The sequence below is a fragment of the Homarus americanus genome, unplaced genomic scaffold, assembly GCF_018991925.1.
Source record: "Homarus americanus isolate GMGI-L3 unplaced genomic scaffold, GMGI_Hamer_2.0 scaffold367, whole genome shotgun sequence".
NCBI lineage: Eukaryota > Metazoa > Arthropoda > Malacostraca > Decapoda > Nephropidae > Homarus > Homarus americanus.
The window spans coordinates 16,604,967-16,625,029 of record NW_024743709.1 but is presented as its reverse complement, the minus strand read 5'-3'; the positions used below and the strand labels follow the sequence as shown (position 1 = coordinate 16,625,029).

General features: G+C 40.9%; 1 pseudogene; it reads left to right on the top strand.

Annotated features, from left to right (window-relative positions):
- The window catches only part of LOC121877294, a 70,911-nt pseudogene that overhangs the window by 46,392 nt on the left and 4,456 nt on the right, over nt 1–20,063 (top strand).

Below are 20,063 nucleotides of genomic sequence, written 5' to 3'. Positions count from 1 at the left end.
CTGTGAGGGAATTACTACACCACATCTGGCCCCTCATAACACCATCTGTGAGGGAACTACTACATCATCAGGCCCCTCGTAACACCATCTGTGAGGGAATTACTACACCACGTCAAGCCCCTCACAATACCACCTGTGAGGGAACTAGTACTCCACGTGATGCCCCTCATAACGCCATCTGTGAGGGAGTTACTACACTACGTGTCTGCTGTTCAACACCTCAGCTCACATGATCTACGTGTGTAAACATTAATCTGTATGTTCACTGTATGTTCCTTCACCGTTTATTATTATCATTTATTATTATTTACATGCATACATACATGCATACATGCATACATACATATATTCAGAAATTAACATACAGTATACCCATCTACATAAGTACCGTACATACGTTTACACACACTACTTTGCTGTCACTCAGAATAGAGTCCACGCCAGCACACCCATAAAATACAACTTATTTGCAGACGATAGTAATCTCTATGCCAGCAACTCAGACCTCCTTTCTTTGATGAGAACTATGAACACTGAATTGACTAAAGTCAGGACCTGGGTAATATGTAACAAACTGGCCTTAAGCCTTGAGAAAACCCACTACACGATCTTTCACAGAAGGAAAAACTTACCCCCAGAACTTGGACCCCCCTGTATCTTGGTAATACAGTTCTCAAACGCGAACAAAATACTAAATTCCTCAGAGTTATTGTTGATGAGGAATTTAATTGGAGAAACAACATACAAGCCATTCACAGTAAAGTCAATAAACAGTGCGGTATCATGTATCACACTCGACAGTCACTCACTCTCACAGCAATGGATGAAATCTATCATGATCTTGTTTACCAACACAGTATACACTGTCACACACTATGGGGGGGGCCTCTGGCTCTTCAAAAACACAATCCTTGGTTACTGCACAAAAGAGAGTTGTACGGACAATGACCTACTTGAAAAAACAGATCACACAAACGAAAAACTTACTAAATTGAAAATGTTAAAATTCTAAGATATTAACACCTACTGCTGTGTCCTCTTTGTCTACAAATCTATCAATCACTTGCTTGACAATAATTATTTCCAGTTCCGGAATAATCATAGATACAACTTAAGGCACCCAGAGCTACTAAGACCACCCCCCATGCACTCCTCTCAGTCCCAGACCTCCATAAAATATCAAGGTGTGAAGGTGTGGAACAACTTACCCCACCCATCAAAGCAAAGATTACGCTCCCTTCCTTTAAATCATCTCTTAAAAAATATCTATTGTCTAAGTATTAATATTTCTTGTAATACCTACTAAATTTACAGTACCTACTTTTATTGTACCATTAAAACCGTTTTATCGGAAATTATCATGTAAATAGATAAGAAATTACAATTCCAATAAATATGTTTGCCAGCTAGACATGATCCCGATAGCTCTGTCCTCTTGTTCAACCTTAATACTATACAACCCATGTTGTACTGCTTCCCCATTATACTTATGTTTTTCAATTCCACTGTAATTTATGAATTTACTTACAATAAAAAAAAATATTGAAGTGATAACCGTGGTAACATTCTGAGATATTCTTATTACCACCATGCTATTGTACTATTCCAGATGATACTAAATGTTACATAATACTTCCTTGAGATAACTGTACAGTATATATCAGGTGCCTACAAGAGAGCTCAGGTTCTCAACTGGCTCAGCCATGTTAATATTGTTATTATTATCCACTCGGTATCTGTGTTTTTCTGGCTAATTAAACTGTTTCAACTCAAAATTCAATTCAAAAGTATGACGATCATCCCGTTATGATAAAATTATATGAGTTATTAAGTTGTCACACACCCACACACACCCACCACTATCACCATTACCACCACCTCACTACTTTTTCTCCCTCTCCATGGGCCATTCCCTCACCCCGTCCTCCTCACCTCCCACTCACCTCGCCTCCCTCATCCTCCTCACCTCCCACTCACCTCGCCTCCCTCATCCTCCTCACCTCCCACTCACCTCGCCTCCCTCATCCTCCTCACCTCCCACTCACCTCGCCTCCCTCATCCTCATCACCTTTCCTCCCGCTCAACTTAACCTTCGTCTCTCTTCGTTCTTCTCCTCCCACTCAGGCAGGTGTTTCCCAGGGGGAGGTAACTGTACCTGGCGACAATGAGGAAGGGAAGGAGGAGGAAGAGGAGAAAGATGAGGAAGAAAAAGAGGAGGAGCAGGAATATGAGGAAGAACATACATAAAGTAAACAACAGGTGAACACTAAATCAAGGAAACGTTCAGGTACATATTATGAGCAAATTTAGGTGAGAAAAAAAAAAAACACAAACTCAGAAACAAACACCTGACCTGAACAAATGCTTTCATACCTTTACACACACACGCACTAACAGACAGACAATAACGATTTAATAAGCACATTATAATCACTGGTTTACACACATAAAACACGACACTGATTAATTATGTATTTACAGACATACGAATACACACACAAACACAGGTAAATACTTAACCTTAAATATTTTTTTTAGGGTAGAGTGAAAACTCTCACAACAAAAATATTTATTACTTGAAAAGAGAAATATGATGTTATAGAAACATAAAAGGAGAAAAAGGATAAAAGAATATAGAAACGTTAAGTGGACGCCTCCTCCAGCCACAAACCAAAGTCATAAAATAATTACACCAGGGAAATGTGATCAAGGAGCTTGTAGTACAGCGCACGTCTTTACGAGCAGCTAATTATCCCCATGACGAGGGCACCGGTGTTGGCATGGTCCTCACCTTTTTTCTAGTAATTAACATGTATTCAGTCTCCACGCCCTTTCCGGACGAATTACGGTCTTTTTATGGCTTTCTTGATGCCTCTCTGTTAGCCGAGGACCGGTGTGGTCTGACGGGGGAGGGAGACCGAAAGGTAGGAGGAAGAGGAGGAGGAGGAGGAGGAGGGGATAGGCGGTGAGGTGAGCCTTGAAGTTTGACGGTGTCTGTTGAGATCTCCTGCAATGTCTTACTTCAGACTTAGAGGTATTGGTACGACCACCACCACCACCAACAACAACACTACTTTTTTCTCTCTTCACCATCACTATTCTACCTCTTCAGCACCACCACTATTCTACCTCTCCACCAACACTACTTTTTTCTCTCTCGCCACCAATTCTCAACATCTTTCCATTTTATTCGTCTTCAAAAAGAGGCGGGGAGGTGTGTGCATGAGGGAGTATGTGGGGAGGTATGAGGGAGTTGCGGGGACGCTGTGAAGAAGGGCAGGGAAGGGGACAGGAGGCGGGCAGCAGCTGTCACCAGAACTAAGGGTGATCATGACAAAAAGCCCTCAGCTCCCCCGGGAAATACAATATACTGGAAAACTCTTACCATATATTGTCGTAAATATATTAATTACGGCACGTACAGTATTTCTACTACGCTGTTGTATTTTAAGGCGATAAATGGAATGTATCTCGAAAAATCTATGTCTATATAACTCGAGCAGATGAAATAAAAATAGTATATGCGAAGGTGAAATTATTCGAGATATTCATGTCATGGGGTGAGAAGATGATGGTCTGCAGAATTTAAGACGCCTGTTTATAGATATCGTCGTTGGACATAACTACTCTAAGATCTTATCCTGTCCTTTACTGAGCTGATGCACACACACAGTACACACACTACACACACACACACACTCTGGGAGGAAGCCTGCCTGCTGAGATTAACTCCTCACGCGCGTGACGAATGGCTGGCTCTTCTCTGAGCGGTGGGAGGCCGAGGTGGTCTGTGTTCCTCCCGCCTCTTCTGGCCTCCCCCTTTTCTTCTCGGCCCAGGGAAGAGACGGTTTATGGTGGTATTATCTTTCCTGTGGATATTTTACACACTGCTAATGGGCCCCCGGGAGCGAGTAGACCATAACCTTTTATTTTACCAATCAGTAGGTCTTCATGGCTAGTTTACTATGGTTATGTAAGTTTCTGTAAAAGCGGTGTTTTTTTTTTCAATCGAAAGCAGATAAACATAATATTAAATTTTCACATCCTTGATGGTCAGCTCATATTTAAAGTGTTCATATTATATCTAAACCAAAAAAGTTGCAACTCACGCTAGGAATTTATATGTGGTTATTCTTGGCGTTTATTACAGTAATAAAAAACTGAATCACCGGAAGAGACACAATCAACCACTTAAAATATTAACGGTCAGTGATTTTGTAAAAATACAAAAGAAATGCGTCTCTTTAATAAGTAAATATACAATTTAAATGAAATAACAAGTTTAAATGACATTAAATAATATTAATCGGATTTATTTATGTTTCTTTAAACCAAAATAGACATAATACTTCATGGTTGGATATAGAGTATAATTCTTTCCACTATATACACTAACACACGCCGACCTCTTGAGGTCATTAGTTAAAAGAGAGAGGTAATGTGTAGAGCAGCTGGAGAGTGTGTAGGTCATTATATGTTCCAGTACAAGTTGATGGTTATGGTAAACAGGTAACGTAGGTTCAGTCAGGACCACGAAGGCTTACTGAATAATAAGTTAAAAATTTTAAGAGATAACGACCAGTAACTGATATTTAAGGGCAATTAGTGGCGTCTTGGGAGGAATGGCCAGCGTTCACTTAGTACAGTCCTAGATATGTCAGTGTAACGAACCTTCTTCACCAGCAGAATGAAATGTCTCTAGCGGACAATTTGACGCAGGAATGTGACACCTAAGACATCATTTCACTTAATGAGACTCATTGGGAATACAGGGACTACACTCGAATACAAAGAACCTAGTGAAAATACACGTTTCCTAATTGAAATACAAGATCCGTTTGGTAATAGGTTTTCAAAGGTTTTCTCGGATTAACCTTAGCTGAATCCATTTACTTTTTACCACTGTTTTCGTACTTGCGCTGACGAATGTGAATTTGTGTGACTATATTACTGAATGTCTATATATCTGTCTGTCTGCCTGTCTGTATGTATTTAATACGAGTGTGTTTAGAAGTCAAATCCACATTTTAAAGAGAAGAACGATGCTGTTCGCTATAGCCCATAAGTTACTCGGTGATCTAAGTTGTTCACTCAAGATATTCAAATTATTCATATTAACACCTTGATCAAAAGAGCCTTTAATGTTTGTTCTAATTATAACTTCTTGACTTGGGGATTAAAAGCTTACGTAACTACTTTTTATAGAACGCCTACCTAAATAAACTTCTATTTTGTAGGAATTTGAGGAAATTTTTATATAATAAGTTCTCATCTCAGCTGCCAAGGAAACTCTGTATAGAAAAGTCCTTTATTTAGGCAAACTCATAACCTCAAAATTTTCATGAGAAAGAAATAACGGAATACCTTCACGGAATCATCCCCACAAATCAACTTTCAAATTATTTTTAGAAATAAACACACCATCGACACTTTCCTAAAATCTCAGAAGTATTTCCTTATGACCCGAGATCCAGTGTTGTATATTAATGTATTGTTGAAGCTGCAGTGGTAACAGCGGGTAACACTTCACGTCATCTTGACTATTGTATCTTTAAATGTAAGGGAAGATTTCTTAGCGCTGATCTTCCTGTTCATAAATCGACTCTGTTCACTGTTCACAAATATTATCAGTCAGTCGTCCATTCACTCACTCACCCATGGCGATTTCCAGGTATTGTACTGACCTCTAACCCGTATAAACTTGACCATATTATATAGAGTAGATCTTGACCCCCAGTTAAACAGTTCAGCTACAGCAATACAACAGGTGATTAGTTCCGTTTCGAGATGTGAGAGATCATATATTTTGCTATCTAACGTTTATAGTCACCAATCGTCTTGTGCACTTCATTTCTACTATTAACTCTGACATGTATTACACAAAGTTTGTATTCATTTAATATTGCTACACTATACCTTTGTTACTGTTGTTTTAACATTAGGTAATTTTTATTGCCACTGTCTTATTGTATCGGACTGGTTTTTATTCCATTAATTTTGTCATTTACGTTAGATCGCTTACTACAAATTTTCAACCTGGAACTGACCACTTGCCTGGCTCTGTGTCCTGGGTGAGTGTGTGTGTCTAACTCTGTTGAAGTTTCTTAAAGTTAATAAACAGTTTTCTCATCTTTTAAATAACAAAAACAAAAAGTGGTGGATACAATCAACGAGTCTGATAGAATAAATTACCTCAAGGAATGGTTGGTAAAAATGTTCATGTTTTCAGACAATGCTGACCTCCATCAACCAGGAATTTCGACGCCTCAAAATATTATACTTGTATGAACTGAGACCCTAATTGAAAACAACACTAACAACAACAACAATTTCAACTAAACTCAGCTTATACACAGGCTTATAGATAAATGGATTTCACATGAAGAATAGCCCCAAAATGGTCACTTGATGATTTGCAACCCCAACTTGCAGTTTAACCTCCCTGACGCTACCTGAGCCTCGGCCGGTCTTCTTCTTAGTGGTATATATATATATATATATATATATATATATATATATATATATATATATATATATATATATATATATATATATATATATATATATATATATATATATATATATATATATATATATATATAATAGAAACAAGGGTGCAGAATACTATTTCTTTTATTACAATTCTGTCGAAAGGTTTTTCGGTCTCACGATTCCAAGACAGATTTGGCGTCACGCAATACAACAACGTGACATGATAGTGTTGATAGAATTAATGTATGTCAGGCACAGTCATGCATGGTGAAGCCTGCCCCACGACACCATCTTCTCGCTCGTCTCCACATAACAGGAAGACGTATACATATATTTTTTAACATCCCTGAACGCAACCAGACTGTGGAGAAAAAGCCCAGTACATTTCCCTGCACCTTCTCACGCTACTACAACAGTGTGTGGCAGGGTCAGTCAGAAACACGCGAAAACTGTCGACTTTGCTTGTACTCATGTTGAGGAAATTCACTCTCATCTTGTACAACTACGATGTCCGCCCTCACCTGGAATGCTACTCCCACGTGTGAGGCTGATGGCTACACACTTCCCACCACTCCCTCATTTCTTCCATACCTCCACTTCATGCTAGACTCTCTTTAATTAATTTCCATGGTCAATGTGTAAATAAAATACATGCCCTCATTTTGCTCCTTCAATCATTGTCGCATCGCACATATTTTTTTTATTACCTTTATTCTGTACAAGTTCCCCTCAGTTGAATCGCATCACCATTTCCCACCTTCATTCTTTTTATGTTTTGTTATGGAATTTCCTAACCTCTCGCCCCCGACTGTTCAGCCTGAACTTCTGGGACACTGGAAAATTCACTGGGAATTTTAAGCTAAGGTTCCCCGGCGCTCCACAATTTTAGGGTCCCAAATGTCCTTCCTGTGTGGAGGGGAGGATGGACAGGGAGGGAGAAGCAATACCGAAGAGGATAATACCGAAGGAAACAGAGGGTAATACTGGGTCGTCATGAAGTCGGCATTAATTTAAGAGATCCTGCAAGTGAAAAAAGATGTCGCCACCAACAAGCCATCACCAACACACCATCAGTAATAAAGCATCAATAACCGCCCCAGTAAGAGATCATAAATGACATATCCCCGCTAAAGGTTAATAACACACTCATTAAGAACTCATTAATAGCACGTCATTAAAATCTAAACAACAACACACCTCTTAAAAAGCATCAATAACACAGCGTCATCAACATCGCCACGAGCAAAGCGACAATTACCGCATCATTCAGGGTTAGGATCTTCACGTCTTTCCACGTATTAAGAAATAATTCACTGTCAACTGGAACAAGTCGTGGGTGGGTGTGGGGCCTGAGGCAAGGTACAAACACACATTCCTCTTCAGCAAAAATGCACCATGAAAATTCAGGGCAATGGCAAACGCGATGCATTGGTTTATTTTAAAATATAAATTTCAACTTTAGTTTATTGCCAACAGTAGCAAGTAGTCCACTGGCCAGAGATCTGCCCCAAAGAAATGTTCATGTAAACATACGCACCATATAATAGACATCTGATAAGCTAACAGTGCTCACGTACTGTAGATATTGAAAGGAAAGGCGTAAAGAAAATTGCGTCCCATAAAAACGAAAAACTGGGAGCAGGATTGGCGGAATGACCTTGGAAAGTGCATACTGACTCCTGATTGGTTAAGAGTCGTGTCCAAGAGTGAGGTGGGAAACCGCTTAACACGGAAACCGGGTCTCTCCTCCCTCCACCTGACAACCCCACAGGCAAGACTGTTTAATGAGTTCTACGTCTAAACGGGTTATTTTGTAAACCAGTTTCATGCACGGCAGGAACACCCACACACGACCGCCTGCTGCATTCTTCAACCCGGCCTCGCTCTCAGCTCCTCAAGCTTACCTAAGAGGTCAATTATACGGTAGTAGCATTGCAGTAGTAATAAGTATAACTCAGTTAAGAGTTAACTCCTTATCTGGTAGGCAAATCCACACAAACACTCACCAAAATTTCCCAAAATCATTTGGACTCGGTTAATATAGACATGAAGAGTGCTAAATGCCTAACGGCCCACTGTTCACTAAATACTACCACTACGTTCCAATATGTAAGGGTTGTTTTGTTATGCTATTTTAAGAAACGTGAATTAAGGTACAGTAAACACCGCATGCTGATGCATCACCTTGAAACAGTACTGTACCTGATACTGTCCCGCGTGGTGTGCCTCCTCCCTTTCTTTCATCTAACATATCCCAAAGACCTGTTGAGAACAAAACATTATTAATAGAATTAGTTATTTTATATTAATATATTAAATATGCGTGAAATTCTTTTGAGTTCATACGAGTATACTGCAATATTACAAATATTATGGACAATAAAAAGAATTCAATTTGCAGAATTTTTGTTGTTGTTGAACAGGTCTTCTTCCCAGTATAATAATAATAATAATAATAATAATAATAATAATAATCCTTGGTTAATTTGATGACCTCGTCCAACAATACAAACGACATGCTCTTAAAACTGACTCTGTCGATGGAGGTTTTATGAGAGAAAAACACCCACGAAATCACCAGTTTTAATCGGTTCAGGAGACAGACCTAAGTCACTGAGCTCTTGTGGGGGGAACAAGTATCACGAATGCGCTTCGAAATAATATGTTAACACTTCTAAGAGTTCACGCAGTCATATACAGGAGTTTGTGGTCAGTTGAAATTAGAACAAATTTAGAAGGGATCATGACTTTGTGCAGGTCAGCTTCATCTGATGTAAGATAACAAATTCCAGTAAAGGAACAGCGTGAATATAGATGCTTTAACTCCTTAAGCTACTGGACTTTACGTTACAGGTGAGCCCGACGCGATGAGCCCCGCCTTTTCATAGTTTCTCGGGAACTCTTTAGGGAAATATAATAACATACGACTACGAATATATACCGTACATTTATCCGAATACATTGTGAAATAAACAGTGTTAGTCGTTAATATAATATAATTTATCGAATCTAATGACGTGAAGTAGTGAATTTGAGGAATTGTTATATATTATGATATTGGAATTTCACGAGTGTCCATGATGACTTGTTAGCGTCAGGCGAAGAGAACAGAAAGACAGCTGACGTTTAGGTACCGAGTCTGGGCTTTCGTCGGCGTGGTTTCTGAATTTTTACAAATCAGCTGTTATAAGGTAATGACGGCAAGTGACAGCAGACGTCGAAAAAAGTAATGTGGAAACGCGCTGAGGTTAATGTTCTTAAAAAATAATAGAAAAAAAATGATCGAAATTTTACGAAAATAAAAGGGACTCATCACTAGACTGCTGAAAAAATACATGCAAAAAAACAAAAAAAAATGGTACAATAAAAATAGAGGGTATTGGCCTAGCGTGCAAAAAAGTGTACCAGTGTAGTTGTCCTGTATTTGTTTCCTGACGGTGTTCAACTCACCGAATGAAGAGTAAGACTTGAGGCGTTCAGTACTAACGGCGTCAAAGGCTTCTGTGTTGTGATTCACGCGGGTTTAGCCCATTAAGTAATAATCCTTAACATCAAAGGTAAACTTGAATAGAGATGTATACCATAACACCAGACTTATGAAGGTACTGAGGGTGACACATCAGACGCTGTTAAAGAGCTCTTCTTAAGAGATAATCCCGAGTCTGTCGGTAATCCTAAACAGGAAACATAATCTTATGAAAATAATATAAATATACATTAAGAATATAAAGGGATTCAGTGTTCAACCTGTGCTTATAATTACCGGGTTACTGTTGAAACACGCATGCAGGTTATTCGGGTACAGGTTATTTCACAGGTACGATAAATTACCTGAGTGTAACAAGTTGTATTAAGAGCCAGTGTTACTGTAGGTGGAATGGGATGGAGGTAATTTCACCAGGTTTTATAGTTATATCTTTATTATCATAATATTCGTCCCTATCCACTACTAATACCACGGAAATTCTAGCCATTTCATCTACGCCAAGTTTTACACTGTGCTCTCTTTAGGGTCACCCACCTCTATAATAATCCATTTAACACAACTTGTATTCTTAATATGTGTAATATGGTTAGGTTCTATTTAAATAAGTGTTTATAGAATGAGATAAAAGAGACAATGTTCTTGGTTTGTTCGCCTCCCACTCACACACCCCCACACACACTTCCCTCCACCAGGCTTCCTGTGTCATGAGTCCCCGCCACTCCGGTACCCCACACATAGAAGAGCTCAGGAAGTGACACCACTATCCCTAGCCTTGATGACCCACACCGATACGTTCACAATTCCTTTCTCGTTTCTCTCATGGTTGAGGTTCCTTCTCTCTTGTTTGCTGGCATTTCGTCATCTTTTGTTTGAGAACAGTATCTAGAGGCTATTGCTGGGCTCTGAGGCGACTGATTTACATATCTCTGAATGTTGTGTAAGTGTTTGTGTGTGTGTGTGTGTGTGTGTGTGTGTGTGTGTGTGTGTGTGTTGGAGAAGGAAAAGTGGCAGATGCGGCGGGTGGTAAGGGGGGCCATTGTCAGTAGGGATGTGGAGGGTCTTAAGAAAGGTCTTGAAGGAAGGATTATACAGTCATATGTAGAGTCCTATACAGAATATTGTAGACGAAAATTAACTTCAAACGCTACGTGAAATTAAGAAAACGAAACAGAGCAGCATGAGAGAGAGAGAGAGAGAGAGAGAGAGAGAGAGAGAGAGAGAGAAAGAGAGAATTGTAGAGTAAACAAGGAATTAAGAGAGAGAGAAGAGGAGGAGAGAGAGGTCGCTGTTGTGTGCAGGTGGACAATGTGACTCATGTGTTGTCCGGGTGCTGTGGCTGGCTCGACCATAAATTATAAAGTACTGTCCTCTGTCATAGCTGTTTCGACTAGTGCAACTCTGACCACCACCGAGGTTATTTCTCCTCTTTGACATTTTATTTCATATATTTGTCTTTTTTTAATTCCCATTTCAAGTCTTTTTTTTCGCTTAATGCAGGGACACGGAAGAAAAGATTAAGTACGTTGTTATCAGTATCGATATTTCCTTAATGTATTGATTTGTGTGTTAGTGGGTTGGGCTGTTAGCTGTGTGGAGTTTCGAGACAGGTCGAGAATGTTAGGTTGTTTAAGGTAAAGTATAGTAACACCTTTAATGTTCTTGAATAGTTTTCTTTAGGGATATTTTATATATATTTATTAATTTGATGTTTACTCTGAAATACTTGTAATATAGAGAATAGGAGTATTGTATTGTTGATATGTGTTCGTCAATGCCACCCGTCACTTTAACCCAAAGCCACGTCACGTTAACCCAATGCTACGTTACTTTAGCGGGTCCAAGTAGTGTTTTGTGTGAGTTGCTAGTATTTGAGTTTCGGTCTAAATACTGTCAAGTTTTTGTCACGATTAGAAACATGTAATTTACCACTTCTAATATTCTTATATATATACAGTATATATATATTTGTGTGTGTGTGTGTGTGTGTGTGTGTGTGTGTGTGTGTGTGTGTGTGTGTGTGTGTGTGTGTGTGTGTGTGTGTGTGTAAGGTAGGTTTAAAGGTTTCTTAGTGTTTAATTTATAAGTTTAATGTTTATTGTGTTTACTTTTGTGTTTATCACTTTGGATTGTATATACTTTAATTTAGTGGTTTTTTTTTAATATCCTGGAAGATAAGTTAACCTGGTGAGCTGTGAAGGGATAATGGGAGTAATCACGAGTTATGACTAAACTTATTATTATTATTATTATTATTATTTTTATTATTAAACTCCCCAAGGTAGTAACATACATATTCCACCACCATGTGTTGTCATAGAAATTCCCTCTCACAACTTTCCTTATTACATTTCTGTCTAATCAATCATAAGCTTTTTCTAAATCACATAAATGCCACAACTATTTTTTTTTATTTGCACAACAACTGTCACTTACTTGATCCATCCATTCTTACTCTTTCTCGCCCTGCTCTATCTCTATCTCTCCCTGCTCTATCTCTAACTTTAATCTCTATTTCTGAAACAATTATCTCTCTAATAACTTTTACGGAACTTTTCTCTGGTATACTCAATGGATTTATTCGTGTATAATTTATATATTCATTCTCCTCACCTTTATAATGTATATACAGGGCCGTAATATTCTTCCCTGTTCCATACTTAACCTGTAAGACCAACCACCCGTAACCTGTAGTCTATCTCACATCATTAATATTTCAAAGGTGATGCCATCGACTCCTGTTAACCAATTTAGCCACTTGCGCATTTATTAATCTTTTCTCTTCCACTTTCATACTAGTCTGTACATCTTGTTATAGGTGGGACATATAATTCAATCCCTCTATCATATGCTATAATTACTCGTCAGTTAAAATATTCATCTCCAATTTTATTTTCTCCTTTGGCATTTATAATTTACATTTTTCTCATTTTCTTTCCATATCTTGGTTTTCTCACTCTATTTAATTTCTTACCTTCGATATCTTTCGGATCACCTTACTTCTGTTCTTTCACAGTCTTTCATTATCTTACTTGCTAATTTCCCTATAGTTCTCCCTCCTTCCCTGGTTTTATTATTCGTATTATATATTTGGTTGTTATTCGCCCTCCTCCTCCTCCCATCTTTTTGTTTTCTCTTATTATTCTCTCGTAACTATATACCTCACCTGCTCTTTTTAAATACTGATGTCTTGAACTGTTATTAAAGATTTACATATATTGAAACGCAAAATTACTTTAAGTTTCATATTTTTTTTTCTTTTTCAGGGATGACTAACTTATCATTTGAGGTAATTTGTAAATACATGAACTTATTCTCTTACTGACAGGTATATGTATGAAAATATATGTAAGTACCGCCACACGTCTTATGTGAATATTGTGAAGTTTATAAACGCCTTTACTTGTGATTGTATTCTGTGTTCAGTGGTGTGTGCGTGACCCGTTCTTTGGTTAAACGCTTATCATTAGGAATATAATTGTTTTTTTATAAATCACACACACACACACACACACACACACACACACACACACACACACACACACACACACCAGACATTCATTAGTTCCAGCTAGACTGAACAAATTTAACTGTAAGAGTTATAATTGAATTTGCAAATGAATCAGTTTCCCTACTAATGCCTCCTCCTAAAGCTGGGATATTAACCGTTTAGGTTTAGGGACAAAATCCAGGGGAACTTTTTTTCACTCTAACAAAGTTCTATGGGTGACAAAATTGTAAGTTATTAAACAGGTGCCGAGTTTGTTGGCTGACGTTCACTGTACAATTATGTGATTCTCTTTTTTAGTGTTTTGATGTAATGATGATTTTTTCACTGTCGGAAACAGGGGCATTAAGGCCTGTATACTGGTTATATTTTATAGTTTGAATGTAAAAAGATTTCACGTGTGCTTGAATTACAGATTATATATTGTTTTCACCAATATGACAGCTACAGTGCACCTAAAACGATAATCTGATTGTACACTGTATTTAAAAAAATTCTTGGGTGGATCTAAAAATGTTACAAGACAAAAAACTGGCCAAGAGTCCACGTACAACTCGAGGTTGCATGGTGACCTTGCCACAATGTTTGGCGCGTGACCACCAGATCCTCATTGGCTAGGGAACACAAGCCAGAGAAGTACAACTGTTCTAATTGGCTGACCACCGCGTGGCCGGGTTGTATCCACACTCAGTAGTAACTGACTTTGCTGGCCATCAAGAAACAGGTTTACCCACGAGCGAGAAACACGAGCAGCATATAAATTGATGAACTTGACCATCCCTCGGGGTTACCACTGATCAAACAGGTAGGATTGTACTCTGCAATAGTCCTACGCCTTAAAGCACTTAACTGAATGTTGATGGCTGTCGAAAATACGCGCGATTCCTCAAACAAATTTAACCAATACATTTATGTGTTATTTAATGAGAAGTGAAGGAAATAATTATATACTGTACTGAAGTAAACTTTAAGTTCTCTTTGGTTACATGATGCACGTTCACCAAATATTTCTTTAACATTCCTGAGTATTATAATTCAGGTAGAATCTGTTCTTATTTCACGTTCATTGTAATATATTTCACTCTTTATTCTCTGCACTTGACACCATCTTCAGTGCCCGTTCTTGGTGGCTCTAAGTAAGTATTAAAAGACAACACTCTCCATAAGGCCGCCTCATAGTTGACTCTGACGTGTTGCTCAAAGTTTATCCTTCACGTTGGAAGAGTTCCGTTGTTTACATTGTGTGATGAAATAAATATATTTGATATTGGTGCATTCATACTGAGCATCATCACAGGAATATTTCTACACCCGTCTTACTCTTGTCCGTCAACTTTAGGTCGGAAGCTTCCCCTGGGCTGTGTAACTCCCCAATGAACCATCCTGAGAATGTTAGATCTCGGACAGGTCCAGTCTAGCACACCTCCGGGTATGACTGACTGCGTTATGATGGTCTAAACTCCTTCCTTGACGACATCACAAGCTGCTTAATGTATAAAAGAAAGACAGACACTGCTGCCTCTTGGTCACCAAACATCCAGGACTTTTATAAATATACGTCACTCATAACACCCAAACAGATTTTTTTCCTCAGGACTTTGAGTTCTTTGTTACATCTTCATTGCTTATATACACACATGAGCTGACTCCTGGAATATGATGCAGTAAAGAGTAGCAGTAGCATACAATATAAGACACAGTATTGTACACCAGAATAGTCTTGTGGTAAGAGGTGAGGATCAAGCATGTGCGTGTGTGTATTCTCCAGACACCTGACAACGGCACATGTTTCCTGTATTAAGAACACACCCCCGCCAATATTCCTCCCGTGCTTCGTGTGGAGGTGTGTGATATATATAACCTTTGAAATGCAAAATCCTAATATCGTTGCATTACCTCGTGAGTGGTTCAAACGCCAGCCATCACGAGCACATTGGTCTGATCGGCCACGTATGCTGGGGGACTAAAGTTAAAGGTGTAAAGGCTCTACTGCAACTTGTTCTTTTATATAAGAAACATAAGAACATTAGAAAATAAGGAGTCTGCAATAGGCCGGTTGGCCTGTGCATGGCAGCTCCTGTCGAGAGTTACTACCACTCTCTATCATCCATGAATCTATCTAGCCTCCTTTTGAAACTTTCCAGCGTTCCAGCACTTACTACAAAGTTGCTAAGCTTTTTCCACTCGTCCACCACCCTATTTGTGAACCAGTTTCTTCCTATCTCCCTCCTAAACCTAAGCTTATCCAACTTGAATCCGTTGCTCCGAGTCCTATCCTGCTCGGATATTATAAGAACTTTATCTATATCCCTTTATTGATTCCTTTCACCCACTTAAATACTTCTATCATATCTCCCCGCACTCTTCGTCTTTCTAAGGAATGCAAGTTAAGTTTCTTTAACCTATCCTGATATGGAAGGTTTCTAAGTCCCGGAATCATTTTTGTCATTCTTCGCTGCACCGACTCTAGTGAGTTTATATCCATTCTATAATAGGGGCACCAGAACTGAACCGCATAATCGAGGTGCGGCCTGACTAGCGCAAGATATAGTTGCAATAAGACCTCTGCACTCTTGTTACTTACACTTCTAGATATAAAACCCAATACTCGGTTTGCCTTATTTCGAACATTAACGCACTGTTTTCTAGGCCGTAGGTCTGGGCTTACAAGTACCCCTAGGTCTCTTTCACAAGTCGACTTCTCTAGGTTGATGTTGTTAAGGCTGTATACATTATCAGTATTTGTTCTTCCAATATTAAGTACGCTGCACTAGCTGGTGTTGAATTTCATTTGCCATTTTTCAGACCACCCCTGCAGTTTATTTAGATCCTCCTGTAATGCATTTGCATCATGCCCTGAATTAATCTGCCGCCCTATTTTGGTGCCATCCGCAAACTTGCTTATGTCACTGCTGTATCTAGATCGTTTATGTAGATTATGAACAAGAGTGGGCCTAATGCTGACCCCTGGGGAACCCCACTGGTTACACGGCCCCACTCAGATTTAACACCATCTACGCTGACCCTCTGCGTTCTATCGGTGAGCCATGATTTTATCCAATTTAAAACTTTCCCCTCGATACCATGAGCCTTAACTTTTCTCAGAAGCCTCTGATGCGGTACTCTCAAATGCTTTGCTAAAGTCTAAATAAATAACATCGTAATTTTCGTCATTATCTACTACCTCGAAGACTTTCCTAAATAACGTCAGCAGATTTGTTAGACAAGATTATATGAGTTATGATTCACACATTCTCCCGGTAGAGAGTGGCAGGTTAGGTTCATATCACCATTAAATCGAATGCGCTGGATAGCATCAAACATAGGTTGGATGGATATATGAGCAATAGGGGTTGGGTGTAAATGGGACTGCCCAGTATGGGCCAATAGGCCCGCTGCAGTTTCCTCCACTCTTATGTTCTTATGTCCTATCTTGGTAGGAGCTCCGGCCCAACTGTGTGGTGATGCCTCTATTTGGTCACAGTCTTCTGAGAACTACCTCAGGGACTCGTACACATCTCATATCAACTTCAAACACACATGATTAGGTAAACGCATCAGAAAAATAATATCATGACAAATATAATTAAAGTTACAAATTGATAAGAATGCACACAACAACATTTACAACCTACTGTAGATGAATTATCTTAAAGAAGAAACAAGTATTACATGTAATCGAGAAACTCGCAAGACAAAATAGATGCATAAAGATGTAGAAAACTTGAATCGAGAAGAATTGAAAGGGGAAGGTGAAGTGAGGTGAAGTGAGGTGAGGTGAAGTGAGGTGAGGTAAAGTGAGAGGAAGGCGCTATAGTACGTTTCTTTTCAATCCCGCCACGAGAGATGTTGAATAAGTCTGACGGGTTTAAAATGAAGAGTATTCGCCAAGCGGTAGACGGATAAATACGATGGCTTCACCGAGGGAATATTGACGAGAACCAAATCCCTCTACGTGTTCATTTTTTCACACGACTCTGCTGTGTCAGAAAGGACTTTGAATACTCGCGCCTCTCTGATAGTGTAGTGTAGTGCTTGACTGCTGTCGTCTGTGTGTGTATGAGTACCTGTGTGTGTACCTGAGAGAGTGTGCGTGAGTGAGGACCTGAGAGAGTGTGTGAGAGTGAGTACCTGAGAGAGTGTGTGAGAGTGAGGACCCGAGAGAGTGTGTGAGAGTGAGGACCCGAGAGTGTGTGAGCGTGAGGACCTGAGAGAGTGCGTGAGAGTGAGGACCTGAGAGAGTGTGTGAGAGTGAGGACCTGAGAGAGTGTATGTGAGAGTGAGTACCTGAGAGAGTGTGTGAGAGTGAGGACCTGAGAGAGCTGTGAGAGAGGTGAGTCCTGAGAGAGGTGGTGAGGGAGTGTGTGGTGACCTGGAGAGAGTGTGTGAGAGAGTGAGTACCTGAGGTGAGAGAGTGAGTACCTGAGAGAGTGTGTGGAGAGGAGGACCTGGGAGTGTGTGGTGGAGAGTGAGTGAGGACCTGAGTGAGGACTGGGTGAGTGTGTGGGGAGAGAGTGAGGACCTGGGAGAGGTGTGTGTGAGAGTGGGGACCTGAGAGAGTGGTGAGAGTGACACAGAGAGTGGAGTGAGGACCGAGAGAGTGTGAGAGGAGGATCCAGAGAGAGGTGTGTACCAGAGAGTGTGTGAGAGTGAGGACCTGAGAGGGGAGGTGGAGAGAGTGTGTGAGAGTGAGGGACCTGAGAGAGTGTGTGAGAGTGAGTACCTGGGAGAGTGTGTGCCTGAGAGGGGGTGTGAGGAGGACCTGAGGAGGACCTGTGTGGAGAGTGAGTACCTGAGGTGTGTGAGAGTGTACCTGGAGAGAGTGTGTGGGGTGCCTGGGAGAGGTGTGTGTGTGAGGTGTGTGAGAGTGAGGACCGGAGAGTGTGTGGGAGAGTGTGTGAGTGAGGACCAGAGACTGTGGGGACCTGAGGAGTGGGATTGGGCACAGAGAGAGTGTGAGGATGAGGGACTCTGAGAGAGGTGTGTGAGGTGAGGGACCTGGAGAGGTGTGAGAGTGAGGGCCTGAGAGAGTGTGCGGGAGTGAGGGACCTGAGAGAGGTGTGTGGAGAGTGAGACCTGAGAGGTGTGTGAGTGTGGGGTGAGGGACCTGAGAGGTGTGTGAAAGTGAGCACCTGGCAGAGAGAGGTGTGTGAGAGTGAGGGTACCTGGAGAGAGTGTGTGGGGAAGTGAGCACCTGAGAGAGTGTGAGAGAGTGTGTGTGAGGACCTGAGAGAGTGTGGTGGTGAGGGACTGAGAGAGTGTGAGTGAGGAGTACCTGAGAGAGAGGTGTGAGAGTGGGGACCTGAGAGAGTGTGTGGGAGAGTGAGGGACCTGGCGGGAGAGTGTGGGTGAGGACCTGGCAGGGGAGGTGTGTGTGAGAGTGAGGACCTGGCAGGAGGAGGGAGAGGTGAGGTGTGAGGGAGGAGGGGAGTGGAGTGAGGACCTGGCAGGGGAGGTGTGTGTGGGGATGGGACCTGGGGAGAGTGTGTGGAGTGGGGACCTGGAGAGAGTGTGTGGAGTGAGGACCTGGGAGAGGAGTGTGTGAGTGAGAGTGAGACCTGGCAGGGGAGAGTGTGTGGCCTGAGGGTGTGAAGTGGACACCCGGGAGGTGTGAGGACCCTGTGGGGAGGTGGGTGAGTGGACCAGGGGAGAGTGTGTGAGGTGGGGACCTGAGGAGGTGTGGGGTGTGTGTGGAGAGTGGGACCTGGAGAGTGTGTGTGTGTGTGAGGTGTGAGAGTGAGGACCTGGGAGAGTGTGTGAGAGTGAGGACCTGGCAGGGAGAGTGAGGACCTGGCAGGGAGAGTGAGGACCTGGCAGGGAGAGTGAGGACCTGGCAGGGAGAGTGGCTGGGATCACCGTACAAGGGAACCAACATGAACCGGCAGTAAAACACATCTTGTTTCCTCGAAATTAAATTCGTAGTGAAGGTCGTGCTGGTGGCTATAGGGTAGCCTAAGACACCCGCTGTGGCTGTAAACTGCTGTAGTTTATGTTGCAAACTGCTACAGCTTACACACTAAACTGTTGCAGCTTGCATTGCTAACTTCTGAAACTCACAATATCAGCTGTTGTAGGACATACTATTAATTGCTACAGTACTATTAAATGTTGTAGCTCACGCTAATAAATAAATAAATAAATAAATAAATATATTACTATATATATATTACTACAAATGCTCCCATAGCTATAACATTTTGAGGGATTATTCGAGGAAAATAAAAATTAAACAATCCATTTACTGTTTTTGAAGACTAAGCTAACTGGACCTCGGTCGCCTCAACCACTATGACTCAATTACCAACTAAATCTACCCATCTCCAACACCCAATTCGTCGTGGTACAGACTAGGCTGGTCCTGAACGAGGCTCTAACATTCCCTCTTGATTGGATGTCGTTGCTGGAGAGACCGCAGAGGCGTATCTCCAGACTATCTACAGGGTGGTTTTGGACCTCGGTTTTCTGTTACTGGCGTCGTTGTCTTCATGGTCTTGACAGGACCTAGGCAGGAGGCTTTCAAGAGGGTCGTCCGTTAAAACCAAATAGTTACCAGAGCGGTGGATGGAGTTGGCTCAGGGG